The sequence below is a fragment of the Alosa pseudoharengus genome, unplaced genomic scaffold, assembly GCF_046254945.1.
Source record: "Alosa pseudoharengus isolate Yale_2024_CS ecotype anadromous, Long Island Sound unplaced genomic scaffold, YU_APseudo_1.1 YU_APseudo_1.1_scf_13, whole genome shotgun sequence".
NCBI lineage: Eukaryota > Metazoa > Chordata > Actinopteri > Clupeiformes > Clupeidae > Alosa > Alosa pseudoharengus.
Window position 1 is genome coordinate 1,107,363 of NW_027468598.1, and position 15,342 is coordinate 1,122,704.

Sequence of the window (15,342 nt, forward strand, 5' to 3'; positions counted from 1 at the left end):
TCCAAAGAAATGCTCTAAAGATTCTATCAGTTTAGCTAACTTCGTGTGACACTACCGTTCGCCAAGAACTGATCAAGTGAAGTGAGCTGACCTGAGGCTGCGCAGCGCTGAAGGGAATATGTAAAGTGTTGAAGGCGGGACAGACAGACGTAAGAAAATAGACCTTGCAAAATGCAAACATGCGTGCAATCAAACAACTGCATATAGGCCTATGCCATGTAAAAATGTGACATTATTGCGAATTAAATTGAGTTTATTTGGTTTGCATGCATTTTTTTTTAAACTGATGTGGTAGGCTACGGCCCGGTTAGGAATATCCCGCGGCCCGGTGGTTGGGGACCGCTGGCCTAGACTGTGCTGAAAATATATAGCATGTGTAAATGGCACTTACAATGACCAGAATAAATGCTTACTAAAGGTAGTGAGAATGGCCAAAAATAGAGTAGGGCTCCTAGGGCTAAATAAAAATTATTTATTTCCGTAAGGCACACACCACATATTTTTCACATTTGCTCAGCCACAGAGAAACCCTCCACCATGGCAATGATAAGTCATATTACGATAAGTCAAGCGACGAGTACGAATGAACAGGTATGATAAGGGATCAGTGGCCGGTTGCACAAAGCACCTTAAGTTTTTTCCCTTAAGTATGACCCTCAGGTAAGGGATTTACTTAAGGGTGTTGCACAGAATACCTTAAAATGTTTCCTTAGTTAAGGAGAAACGCCAAGGGATTTACTGCACTGAAAGGGATTTTCCGGCATGAAAATTCTATAGTTTCCACGGGGATTGTTCAACAGCTGTAGCCTAGCTAACTGCCTTTGCCGCGATGCCGTTAGTTAACCTACCGAAACAGTGCTTATATCTTATCATTCATCTTACCTTAATAATATTAGCGGAAATTATCCAGGTAGCAAGTAAAACATGTTATATACATATACAACTGAACAATACTAGTTGGCAAGTTAGAAATGATCCTGACTGTCATCAGTGCACCAACGTTTTGCCTAGCGAACCGAACCGAAGCTCATAGGCTAACAAGACATCCACATGAATTGTTAACGTTAGCCTACGTAAACCAAACAATAACAATACGGCATGTTTCTGATAGGCCTATCTATTTGACAGAGGAAGCATATTAACAGAGAGGTTTTATTTTGAATGGTTAAAAGTAGTTAATAAATTTAATTTATTAGCATCAATTCAGTTAATAATATGGTTAAGGTAGAGTCAGATGTCCCTTAGGGTTTTCCCCTTAGTTAGACTACTAAGGTCTTTTGTGCAACAGTTTAAGGGATTTCTTACAAGATAAGGACAAACCCTTAAATACTAAGGGAAAATGTTAAGGAACCCTTAAGGAGAAAACTTAAGGGTGTTTGTGCAACCGTTTTTATTTTAAGGGAAAAACTTAACTTAAGGTGCTTTGTGCAACCGGCCACAGATTCCAAAAATAATTCAGTGGAAATGCATCCATGCACCAGATTTCAGAGTGCAGGGGACAAGCCGAGATGAGCTATTAGTTAAGGCCACTACGTTCAGACCAATTCGTTAGTTCAATTTTTTGGGGGATTTGTAAAACTATATATTTTTGGAATCCTTACAGACTGAAGAATCAGAAAATCTTTGGTTTACAATTTTCAGAAGTCATTACTGCAGTAATTTTGGGTCCTGAAAACAATGTACTATTACGCTAAAATCGCCATAGGCTAATTTGCTGATATCTTGCTAAGTTGAAATTAAAGAATATCTGAGGTAAAATTTTTTGAGGACAAGTTGTTATACAGAATTTTTAGATAGTTCAAAGGGTCCTTAACTCATTGAATGCCAAGCTGTTTTCGGGAGCTTTGTCCTAGAGTGCCAGCAATCTAGACCATTGTTGATGATTTTTGTACAGCCACAGCATATTCTGTGTTATAGCTATGAACACATACAATAGCTCGATTAAAAGGTGAGACTTTAAGCTCATACTTAAAAGCTTAAATACTTTAAGATATTTTCAACATAAACACTACAAGGCTTTACAGGCCTACGTACCTCATGCGTCACGTTAAGTCTGTACAACTTCCATGTCCATGCTAATTTCGAGTCTGCACAGTACTGCTGAATACCAACTGAAAATATGTGTGCCACCGCTCTCCTATTGAAATCGACAGTCTCTTCCATTCCTTTTACCGTGTATGGTTTTCAGTCCAGTTTTTGGAGGGTTAAGGTTTAGCAGTTTATTATAAAAAAGAATACTTAATAGTTCCTGATAAAAAGGCACATCTTACAAAGGCAGAAAACCCCTTTATTTATTTTTTTCCTCGATTTAAGGACCTTTTCCATGGCAATAGTTAATATGGTGCTGACTATAGAGCATCACAGTCCCGCCCACAGGAGTTTCCGGAAGTAAGAATTCAATGCAATTTCTCCATTGACAATTCGTAGCCTGGCTAGCGCCACCACTTCTCAATGAGACGTATTTCTCGTATTTGAAAAAAATGCCCAGATCCGTTTATTGGGTGCCACGGATGTCTATCAAATGCGTCTGCATAGCTCATCATCGTCTTGCTTTCCCCCTTGTTCTGTGATTGGTCCCCTATCTCAGGCGAAAATTTGCTCCATGGTCTCCAGGCTGCCTTAGCAGCGTGAATCAAATTGTGCGCAAGGCAGCATGGGAACACCCAGGCTAGACAATTCGGGTATAAGCCATAAAAACTTAACTCCACATGGTAGACTCAAAACCAGCTATGGCTGTACTAAGCGATTGTGTATGCTCATATAGACGCCAAAAGTTCACGGGGCACTAACCTTGTTTTGAGATAAATCTATTTTATTCGCGATGTCTTGGATAAGTACTTCATTACCCACAATCCTGAACAATCCCACAGTGATGCCTCTGATTGGTGGAAAGGCCGTTAAGGTCATAGTTTGAAACTTTATCAGCGAAAATTATTGACAAAGATGGCGGAGTCTTTTACTGCCTATGGCGAAATTCTCAATGTGAATAAAAACTTTCTAGACGAACATTAATACTTGTATCAACAAGGATTGTGGTTTATATATCACACAAACTTAGTCAGGGCCAATACACCATCAAATAGAACACTGGAAATGCTAGTTTGAACACTTAACTTTTCAGGTAGCCGATAGGCTAATCATTATCGATAGCCTTTCAGACATTAGAATGTCATTATAATGCTGCTAACATTAGCCTACATGTTGCAACACAGGTATGAAATATATTATGTTTTAGTGACCTTGTTGTTTCTATGAATATGAATTGTTGTTTATCCCTCTATACCCCGTAGCGGCCGTCGATGGCCGTTCTATATTCTCCTGTAACGGCCGCGGCCGGCCGCAATTCTTAAAGAGACATCTGCTACAGTATAACCTTCGTACATGAAATAATACAGCGTTAGTGGATACATAAACATCAGACTTTTATTTTGACACACTTAAATGGCTAGGTCGCTATTGACATTTCTCCGGTAATTTTGAGTTTAGCGTGTTGACTGACCGGCTGAGGACTTATGGTGCCTCTGGAGTTATGGCTTCTAACAAGCGTCCGCGTCTTTTCTCATTAGATGAGATAGTATTGATGTGCATCCACCATGTTTTGATGCCAGTGACGATCATATTGATGTAAGAAAATGACAAAGTAAAATCATGAAAGTGTAATATATTTAACGTTAGCATCCTCCCGTTTGTCATGACTTAGCTGCCTCTCTGGCATAAAAAAATTTGTATGGCTGTCACTGTTAAAGTCAGTTTGAGTTTAGCTAGCACCAGCAAAATATTAGGCATAGTTCAGTCATGGGTCATGGCCTAATTAACACTAAAGTTTATGATAAACCCATGCCAGGTTTATTTGCAGTTATATCTTAACACATCACATTAACATTAACATTACTCCTTTCTGGCATGTAGCCTACAGTAAAGCTAACATTATCGTTATCCCACTTACAGATAGTTATTGCAAACTACTACTTATGTATCTGTTCTCTCTCAATGAGTTTTTATGTTGACTATAATAACCAAAGCGGGAACCACCCTTGTGTTTTCTGCTTATGGATGTCAGGAAAATGTATTTGTATACAAGTAGGCCAATGTCTCGTCATCTTTGTGATTACAAAAAATAGCCTGATTTTTCTACCCTCACTGAGGTAACGTTAGTCTGAGACTCGTAATGTTAGCACAGGATAGGTTGAAGGGTAGTGAACGAGTGCAACAGGTTCATTATCATTAACTGATCAAGTTTAGATAAATGATATAACATGATGTGCATGTAAAACAAAACGTAAAGGTTTAACAGTCCCTGTTCTTGGTGTCATGCTTAGTCAAACGAGTCACGGTTTCATGCGCTATGCTTCTGGCCTACGTTAGTTCATATCCTCATCATTTTTTAGCTGTAAGGCTCAACTGTCTAGCTAAATCCCAAATAAGTGCAAGATATGCCAGTCTATTTCAATGAAATCAGTACTCATATAGTATCTTGTTTCCCAGCTTCTAATACAGAAATATGTGAACCATTATTTATAACTTTTTGTTAGTGAAAGACTTTGAGACTCTAAGTGAGTAGGCCTATGGCCGTCTATGGGAAACATGAATATATAATTCTTAATGGATCATATATCATTTGAAAGAGCCATTTCTAATCTTTAAACTGAAAGAAACTTACAATTGACACTTTTCATTAGATTTTTAGTTATTCTTGGTTATTTGAAATGTTTCTCAAATTGCCCTTTTCTCCTAGAATTCCCAGGAATCTGGGGCATTGTTGTAGAATTCCACTGGGGTATAGAGGGTTATATGAAACATCAACTTAGTCGAGGCATAAAAAGCCCTGTATATCCCCCATTAAGTACTTAAACCTTTGAACTAGCTAGCTAGCTGATAGCACAGGCTGGATGCTACCACCGGCTAGACACTGCAGTAAAATGGTTAGCAAACCGTCCATGCCCCCATGAATATTTCACTGTTTCAAGGACGAAATCAAGAGTGTCCAAAGGGGTGAAAACCACTTTAAATCAGGTCACATTATTGACTGTTGTGTGTCGAGGGTCAGCTTGTGGGTTTTGTAAGGGCCAGCATGAGGGACAAGACCTATCAAACCTACGAAGTTGTGTGGTGAGTTTTGCAGGGAGGTTGGTAATGCTAGTTAACATTAGCTAGGCTACTGTAGCCTTCATACTGTATGAGCCATACCATCAATCATTAACCTAGAAATACTTCTTCGTACATTTAATGAACATTTTGTGTAACTAGATGTTAAATATGACCGCCGCTCAGTCCTGTACATCCGTTCCGAAAATAAATCACACTTCAATTTGTCTCCATATTTTACTCCATCCCCCACTCTTGAAACTTTTGTGTATGCTTGTTTGGCATGCCTGAGTGTGTGTGTGCGGCTGCACTGAAAGTAGCCTACTGGTGCTGAAAAGGTGAATAGATTGTAGAATAGCCAAAGAAGATGTAGCATTGTTATAAAACCTTTAAAATCTCTAAACAATCACAAGTAGGGCAGTTCAATCCATTGCAACTGGATTGATGAAAGGTCACTTACACCTGTAGGCTACATTGTATTTGGGAAAAGCAAAAGGTATCAGCATAATTTTATTTATTTATTTATTTATTTATAAATAAACAAAAACATCTCTGTCAGTTCCATGCCGTTTTCAACAGCTATCAAAAACAACGGTCATTTTTGGATGGATGGATTTTTTGTGAATGTTTCTTCTTCTACATAAGATTTGAGTCATCTTTAGTTCATGTAATACTTTATTGTCAATGCACAAATTAAGTAACAGTAGTCTGAAACGTTATTGTTAATGCACACATTAAGTAACAGTAGTCTGAAACGAAATGCTGTTTTACATCTAGCCAATGGTGCAAATAACTGTCCAAATGGGCCTTGATGAAATGCGTCGCTAGACTGTTTATACACATTTTAACGGGCCAAAGTTGAAGAGCTGTTGTCCGTTATTGTTCGTGCAAATATAGGCTGATTCATGTTCCCTTGCATTGTGTAACTGAGGTCCATGGCTAGTCTGGCTTTCACCAGACCAAGCTCAATCTTTTAAGAAATCAAAAAATAAATAGCGGGCAGATCAGGCTGGGTTCACCCAGCCTAGTCCATAGGCACCCGATATTGTTTAATTTTCCGATTGAGATATCCACGCTCTGGCTATTCTAAATGCAAAAATGCATCAGGGAGTTATGACAAAACTGTAACTAACAAACTAGATCCTAATAGAAAGCTGTTAGCTTCCCTAAGCTACAGGTAGGCTTATAAGGTAGGCCTATTTACAACATAAATTGTCAATGGGCTATGCTGGCGACACAAATAAAATCTCCTTTGGAAACCAATGGCTTACGCCTTACAGTATCAAGCGGACTTAAACTGCCATATCGTGGCGAAAAGTTGTAATAAAATTCACACAGCTCCATGAGTCAAGGAAAGCGCGAATGAAGTAGCCACTTCTAAATGGGACCCACTACACAGTAGCTTAAGGTGTGTTGCTAAAGCAGCCATAATGAAATGAAATGAAGGTGTCATTGTTTGGATACTTCACACACACATGCTTTTTAATTTCACAGACTACAACTACCAAGCTGGAATCAAAGCACATCGATTCCCCTCTCACACCCTGCACGCACTTAAAACAAAATAAACAGGCGTCTCAGTCTCACGCATGTATAGGCAAAACTGTATCAGACCGGTGTAACGTTGGTAAATCGTCCATTGCACAGAATGATTTTTGTAGCACGTGCAACAAATGACAGTCGAAAGATACAATTACAGTGCTGCTATCAATTTGCTTGGTATAACCGCATTTATAGTTTTCTACAAATGCAATCAATCAAATTGGCCTCCATCACTCAACCAACGCTAACGGTAACATTACCTAGCTCCTTATTGATATTATAAGATTAACGTACCTGCAGTAAAAACCAAGCATGTCCGATAAACATCCTCAGATTTATTTCGACTTCAAGAAGAAATGGGAATTACATTTCATGTGAACATTGTTCTATCCTTATTAGACGTTCTCTGCGGTAAACAGTCCTTGTAGGAAGCGTCCATTGTTTTTCCAACCCACTTTTAACTTCCAACAAAATTACGTCTCACTGCAACGATGCGCCATCTAGTGGACAAACGACTACTTATCGCCAATACTGGAAATGCAGCCATGATGATGATGATGAATATTTATTTTGGCTTTCTTTTAATCCTACTGAATTTGTAATTATGTATCGGCCGTTCTAATACCGATAGTATGTGGGTGCCTGTGTGTGTGTGCACCACCATCTACAGGCCAATGAGTATACAGTCACTAAATGTACACATAACCTAATTTTTTTAGGACCCCCCCCATGGATGAAATTCTATGAAACTTGGCATACCCCCAGAGAATGCCAGGTCAATTATACACATAAAATTTGGTGCAGTTCTGAACATCTTAACTGAAGATAAGGGCGATTAAAGCAGAATAATACTGCATTTTCATTTTTTACCGGGGGGGTGCGAATCACAAATGAGTGATTATGGGCCAGGTTGATGTGGGCCCTTGAGACCAACATACCATAAAAGATTCTTCATCCTCAGTGCCACGGTTCAGGTAGTTATTTAGGAAAAACTGCTTTTTTTGCGGTTCGGGGGGCCCAGCACGGGGAGGGAGTGTCCGTAAAAGTCTAGTGGGGCTACATACCCACCAAATTTCATGTGCCCCGGTGGTTCGGTGTCCCGGGTATCGTTGACCAAAAATTCAGGAAGTAGATGACGGGGAAAAAAAAAAAAAAAAAACTTTGACAATCCCTATATGACCGCTTCGCTAGCGGCGGTCATAATAATTCACAGGAAGTTAATAAACTGAATATGGTGGTCCAAGAGCAGACCATGCACCGGTCCATGCATCAGGATGGCAGTCAGATATGAAGCACTGCACAATGTTGCTAACGTTAACGTTAGCCAGTTTCACACACACGATATAAAAAACACACGATGGTAAATATAACATTCAATACCAAAACACTATTATTTACACGATTACTCCTGAAATAACTGCTATTAACTATATAAAAATCATTGTTTGGAGAAAAGGGTTTGCGTGCTGTCGCCGGTTGGAAATGATTTCGCGCTGGTTCGTGCTGCTTATATATTTTTCAGTGAGGCGCGGTGGTTTATGGGATGAGTAGTTCCGTCGCTCGGAAATAAAAATATGTACACAGTCTTGTACCTTTGACTTTTTTTGGACTTTCTCTTCGTTTTTTCACTCGAAATGATATGTTGTATGCTTATGAGTTACGCTGTAGCTGATTAGTCTAAGACATGCTCTAAAACTCTTTAGATACGGATTTTTCCAAAACGTCAATGGGAGAAATGAATGGGAAATTTACTTCTGGAAACTAAGCTCTCTCGGAGGAGGGGCGGGACTGTGATGCTCTATGGAATTGTTGAGATCTCCCCATCCGAATCGAAGGGGTGTGGCCCACAAGTCACTTTATTGACAAATCAGAACCCTGTCTGGGTTGCTCATCCAATGACAAAATAAGATATCTTTCAAAATTCCACCAACAGTGTCCTCTGTGTCCATATAAAGACTGTTCTTATGGTGGCAGAGCTCACTCAGACTGCTTATACAGCAAGATATTGCTCGATGTTCGATATTTTCGCTTATAGTTGAATATAGTTGACTGTGTGCCACATTCACCCCCCTCTGGTGGTGAAGTACACAGTAGCCTGACAAAATCGATAAAAAAACACAATACAAAAAAACATTGTATTGTATTTATCTCTTTGTCTCTCTCTCACACTCACACCCTCACACACACACACACACACTACTCACTGCTTACGTGCTAACATACCAATGTGGTAGCTCTCTCTGTCACACCACACACATACTATATTTTGAAGGTCATAAAATACAAAAGTTTTGCTTTGTTAACTTGCATCCTCTGCTTATACAGTAAGATATTGCTCGATGTTCAATATTTACAGTGCATGAAAATGCACTGTACTGTTCTTCCTAGGCTTTTTATTCTTATTACAGTGCATGAAAATGCACTGTACTGTTCTTCCTAGGCTTTTTATTATAGTGCATGAAAATGCACTATACTGTTATTCCAAGGCTTCTTCTTATTACAGTGCATGAAAATGCACTGTACTGTTCTTCCTAGGCATTTTATTCTTATTAGAGTGCATGAAAATGCAATCTACTGTTATCCGATTTCTTCTTATTACAGTGCATGAAAATGCACTGTACTGTTCTTCCTAGGCTTCTTCTGATTCTTATTCTTCTTCTAACGCACTTAATGCAGCTTCAACCGTTTAACGTAGAAACTTCATTCAAACTATGTTACGTAGGTCTTACTTAGGACATGCCTGCTATGTATTTTTCAGCTTTGTAACTTTTATACTTTTTAAACTATTAATTAAAAACTGTTCAAAATTTCCCCATAGACTTAACATGGGCTGATGACATCACAATAGAGCCGTTAAGCAATTAGAATCCTATGGCAGGTGTTCGGGCCAGCTGCATCAACTGCCAGTCTCAGGCTTTAACCCTCTATTCATAGTTATCACTCACGTCACGTTGTTAATTGTTACGTCATCCGCTCTAGGTACCCAGTGAGAACTGCGCCATTTTGAGTACCTACTTGCGGCTTCCAATGCCCCTCCCCCGTCAGCTCAGCTGTCAGACGTTAACTATCGCCTAAACATGAGTCTGTCACATCTAAACAGCGAGGAAAATCGGAGATACGAGGAGAAAATTGCGTGTATTGGGTGTGATCCGTATACAGTACCGGGAGAGTTTTTTAAATCAGTTTTGTCCACCAACACACTGCCTGACATCCACTTCCACGATATTTACATTTACCTCATACATCATCCATCATCGTACACCGGAGCATCGCTTAAAGCTTTTAAGAGCACGGAGGCGTACAGGTATTTTGTTGCGGGCTGGGTCCTTGACCCGAAAATATGTCTCTTCAAGAAGAAGCACTTTCTCGTCAAAGGAAGGGTAAGTAGGCCTACTCTTTTTTATCAACTTTGTAAACAGCTGCTCACCGATATCTACCTCAGCTGTAGGCTAGCTGATACTCTTAGCTGCTAGCTTGTCACTGTAGGTTAGCTAGAATGAGGCTAAGCTAAAGCATCAGTACCATGGTCTGCAAACTACTTGAAAGTGCTGTCAACGTTAACGTGTTTATCACATCGACCTTTAAAAAAAAAAAAAAAAAAGTCTTACAAAAAATAGTGTAACTTCAACTTCAACGCGAGCACTCCACTATTGAGTTGTATCATCTTTCAGAGCCTCGCTCAATCCTACAGCTACAGTATGATATCATAAACTAGAAGACTTCGCCTAATTCATGCTTAGCCTAATGCAAAACATGACGTTTTGGATGGTTGTTGTTGACGTTTTCATGTTTTGGGGAAGAAAAGCACAGGTGTCGCTGCTACCCCAAGCAATGTGCAGCTTGTCAACTCTCTCAAGAGTAGAAATAGATAGATAGACTTTAGACTCCCCAGTGGAAATTCAAACAACCGATTTGATTTGATTACTGAAGTGATTACAAGGCCTGATAGGGACTGATCCTGTGATACTGACCATGGTAAAGTGCTATGGTAGAGTAGCCTAAGTTCAATAGTGCAAAAGTAAACAGTGCAAGGATAGGCTTGGCAATAATCTGTTGTGTAGTGGATGGCATGTCCTTACCCAGGATTTCCAGTATTCTGTTTAGTGGATGTTAAAACAAATCAGATGTCTTAACATTGCAAATTCTTGCTAAACTAATTGATCTTACTTCCTCACTTCAGGTGAATCACTCTCAAGCTGTCAACACAACATCCACACAGCCATGGATCGTGGTCCAGGAGGATGGGACCATTCGTGTGGCCCACTGCACCTGCAAGGTGGGACTGGGTGAAGCTTGTTCACATGCAGCTGCCCTCATGTATGCCCGCTTAGTTGCCGTTGAACAAAAAGACAACGTGTCCTGCACGGACATGCCCTGTGCCTGGGCCCCGCCAAGTAAGACCGGCAAGGTGCAGTACAATGAACTGTCAAGTATTTTTGTGCCACATAGGCCTGTAATCAATATACCATCACCCAGCATAGTTCCTACAGAAGCCGAATATATGGAGCTATTCAACAAGCTTTATGAGTGTGACATGGAGGCCAAAAATAGCAAGGGGACTGCTATTTTGTCAGTAATTGAGGGTCATTCAGATAGGTATATGCCGAAAACTTTGCAGCTAAATTTGCCCGAGCCACTTTCAAACCTCTACAACAGTGCTCTGATAGGCACTGATCTAAGGACGTTACTAGCAGAGTGAGAGGGTCTTCAATGACCTTCATTTAACTGAGCAAGAGGTACGTATTGTTGAATCGGTAGCCAGGTAGTGTACAGTAATTGATATTGTGTGAGTTATGTCAATCACTTTTTTCTTATGTTTACATTAATAGCTGCATCGTGTTGAAATAACATTAACCGTTACAAAATATTTCAGTGCTTATCAGTTGAAGAGGCAACTAGACAACAGGCAGGCAGTAAGCTTTGGTTTGAGCAGAGAGCTGGGAGAGTAACAGCATCAGTGTTCCATGAGGCAAGCAGGACAGACAGCGCTGTGTCCCTGATTAAAAGGATTTGCTATCCCAGGTCCTGTAAGTTGTCCACAGAGGCTATGAGGTAAATATTTAAATGCATAAGGAAAGACCACATAACTAAAGGAACTCTCACAGTGCTGGTATTCATTTCATTTGTCAAAGACATTTGAAGCAATACACCACGGTTGATCATAGGGTTGGCAATGGATATTCCCACGAGTCACAACTGCGTTTTACCTGGGCCACCGGCCTCCAGTTTTGGTTACGACCGAACCATCTCCTTGGGAATATCCATTACCAACCCCACGATCATTGGTGCTATATTGCTTTAATACAAACAATTTTGCCATCAACTAATTCATATTTAAGTACCACACTTTTTACATTTCTTCTTAAAGTGCTATGATATAGCCTAAGTAAATACAGTGTCTGTGCAATGCGCTGACAGCATGCTGTAGGTGTAGTGGGTGTTTCACGACTGGTCCCCTCCTTTCACACCTCTTCCTAATTGATTAAGGAGCCTAATACCCATGTGATGTGCCACACCCTGTGCAATACTCCCCCTAATGGCTAGGATAAGCAATAGCGAACACAATTAAAAGGTGAATCATATAAATGATGCTCTCCATAGAGAAGACTTAACACAGTAGTTTGGAAGTGACGTGGGATACTGTAGTTTTTTAGTGAAGTATAAGAAGCCTGTCTAAACAATTCTTTGTATTTTTCTAGATGGGGAAATAAGAATGAGCCCACAGCAAGGACACAGTACATCACAGCGATGCAAGGGCACACAGATCTTCAAGTGCAGACATCAGGCCTGATCATCAACACATCTTGGCCATGGATCGGTGCCCCTTTACACTTAATAAAGACTCTGTTATGAATAGCTGCAACACTGACACCAATTTCTGTCTATTGGCGAAGGACAACGTCATAGCCCTAAAACCGAATCACAAGTACATGTCACAAGTCCAAGTCCAAATGTGCATTGCAGGGGTACAGTATTGTGACTTTGTTGTCTGGAGTCCCACTGAGATGTTCATACAAAGAATTCAGTTTGATGAAGTGTTTTTTTAACGAGACATACAGCAGAGTAGAGCGATTTGTTAAAACAAAGATTCTGCCAGAACTTCTTGGAAAGTATTACACAGTACCCCGCACAGTGTTTTCTTCAAGCTCAGAGCAACAGCCCCAGTCAGGATGCTACTGTGGTGAACCGGATGGTGATTCAGAGAATGTGGTTATCTGTGCATCTAAACAGTGCAAAAGAGGGTTCATGTTTCTTGCTTGCAGCTGACTAGAATTCCTAAGGTGTGGAAATGTTGTGAATGTAGGAAAATACAGAAAAAATGAAGCACTTTTTTTATATTTTAAGTTGTCTAATTTTATTGTGATGATATATTGGGACCTTACCACTTGAAATGCAATCTGTAAATAGTGATTTTGTCTTACCATGTGATTTCTTCTGTCCCAACATGGGTATTTAAGTAAAATGACAAATTGACTACACGTTAATCCTCTGTTCTCAAAACTTTCTTTAATAGATAGAAACATATACTATGTAATTGACAGAAGTCATAGATGTACAGGCCATCACTCTGATGGAACAACAGGGGCACAAAAATTACATAGGGCACAACACACTCTCACCATCTTGTCCAGTGGACAGAGTCCATCTGGAGATGCGTAACACAGTGATAAGGGTATGGTTCCCTGCAGAATGGTGTACTTATTCCTTACAAGACCTATTACCCTTTCTATGTGAATGCGCACAGCCGCCAGTCCCCGAGACGACTCAATTTCAGCTGGGTGAAGCTGCACAATATGGTTGGAACAAAGTCGGGGCACAGAGGGTTTGAGCTTTTCCCACCTGTCAAGACAAAGGTGGGAAGCACAACTGACATTACAGAATGAATAAACAAGGTAATACAAGGCAGAATTTAGGTTATGAATAGTAAGCCCAACTGTTTCAGAGCAGCAACAGTAGTCACTATTATATATATCTTACTAGAAAAATATCCAATGTCATTGAAATGAATGGTATTCACCACATAAAGTTGATGCAGAACAGTGGCTACAAGCATAAGGCTGTCATGATGAAAACAGATTGTCCTGCCTGGACACTAACACTAGTTGCTTGTGTCATTAGTTTGAGAAAGCTACATTGTAAAGCCCACAGTGAGCTACTACTCTAACCTTGTGCTTCTGTTAGACACAGTGTCTTAATTCCTTCTTAATGCTTAACATTTGTCATGTTATAACATATGTATACAAATATCTAGGTTAGCATAGCTCGCGATAGCTAGCTCGCGATAGCTAGCCATAGACAGTAGCTAGCTCGCTATGTTATGAAATCCTTACTCACCAGAGACAAAATGTGCACTGCAAAGTCGACTGCTACCGGTGGGTGTCCATTCTGCCCTTTTAATCCCTGCAAGCCATCGTTGACGTCTATCCTCGTCTTTGGGAAGTCTATAAAATGACACGTTTGGTCCCCTTTTTTGTTGCTACATCCCACAGCACAACAGATTGAAGGCATCTTTGTTTAGGTATAGCGGCTGACGAGCGAGCTCGGAGTCGGACTTGGTACCCAAACCAATGCGTTCTATACATAGACTGTCAGTGGGTACCAAGGTACTCAATATGGCGTCGGTGAGTTTTATCGAACGTCTGTGAACGTCTATGACATCAGCTGATATTTATGAATACCCCAGTGGAATTCTACAACAATGCCCCAGATTCCTGGGAATTCTAAGAGAAAATGGCAATTTGAGAAACATTTCAAATAACCAAGAATAACTAAAAATCTAATGAAAAGTGTCAATTGTAAGTTTCTTTCAGTTTAAAGATTAGAAATTGCTCTTTCAAATGATATATGATCCATTAAGAATTATATGTTCATGTTTCCCATAGACGGCCATAGGCCTACTCACTTACAGTCTCAAAGTCTTTCACTAACAAAAAGTTATAAATATGGTTCACATATTTCTGTATTAGAAGCTGGGAAACAAGATACTATATGAGTACTGATTTCATTGAAATAGACTGGCATATCTTGCACTTATTTGGGATTTAGCTGGACAGTAAGCCTTAGGCTACAGCTAAAAAATGATGAGGATATGAACTAACGTAGGCCAGAAGCATAGCGCATGAAATCGTGACTCATTTGATAAGCATGTCACCAAGAACAGGGACTGTTAAACCTGACATGGATTTACGTTTTGTTTTACATGCACATCATGTTATATCATTTATCTAAACTTGATCAGTTGATGATAATGAACCTGTGGCACTCGTTCACTAACCTTCAACCTATCCTGTGCTAACGTTAACATTACGAGTCTCAGACTAACGTTACATCAGTGAAGGTAGCAAATTAGCAGGCTTTTTTGTAATCACAAAGATGACGAGACATTGGCCTACTTGTATACAAATACATTTTCCTAACATCCATAAGCAGAAAACACAACGGTGGTTCCCGCTTTGGTTATTAGTCAACATAAAAACTCATTGAGAGAGACATACATAATAGTAGCCTAGTTTGCAATAACTGTAAGTGGGATTTGATAATGTTAGCTTTACTGTACATGCCAGAAAGGGGTAATGTTAATGTTATGTGTTAAGATATAACTGCAAATAAACCTGGCATGGGTTTATCATAAACTTTATTGTTAATTAGGCCATGACCCATCACTGAATTATGCCTATATTTTGCTGGTGCTAGCTAAACTCAAACTCAAACTTT

The 15,342-nt window shown here is 39.8% G+C and overlaps 1 protein-coding gene and 1 long non-coding RNA gene across 4 annotated transcripts in view; both read right to left on the bottom strand.

Annotated features, from left to right (window-relative positions):
• Window positions 1–15,342, bottom strand: part of LOC143121445 (uncharacterized) — a 63,481-nt gene that overhangs the window by 25,535 nt on the left and 22,604 nt on the right. The gene's annotated exons all lie outside the window — the stretch shown is intronic.
• On the bottom strand, window positions 13,115–14,301 carry LOC143121444 (uncharacterized). The gene is made up of 2 exons (XR_012986478.1): window positions 13,963–14,301; window positions 13,115–13,467 (listed from the first exon to the last, which is right to left on the bottom strand). It is a non-coding gene; the product is annotated as an uncharacterized LOC143121444 (long non-coding RNA).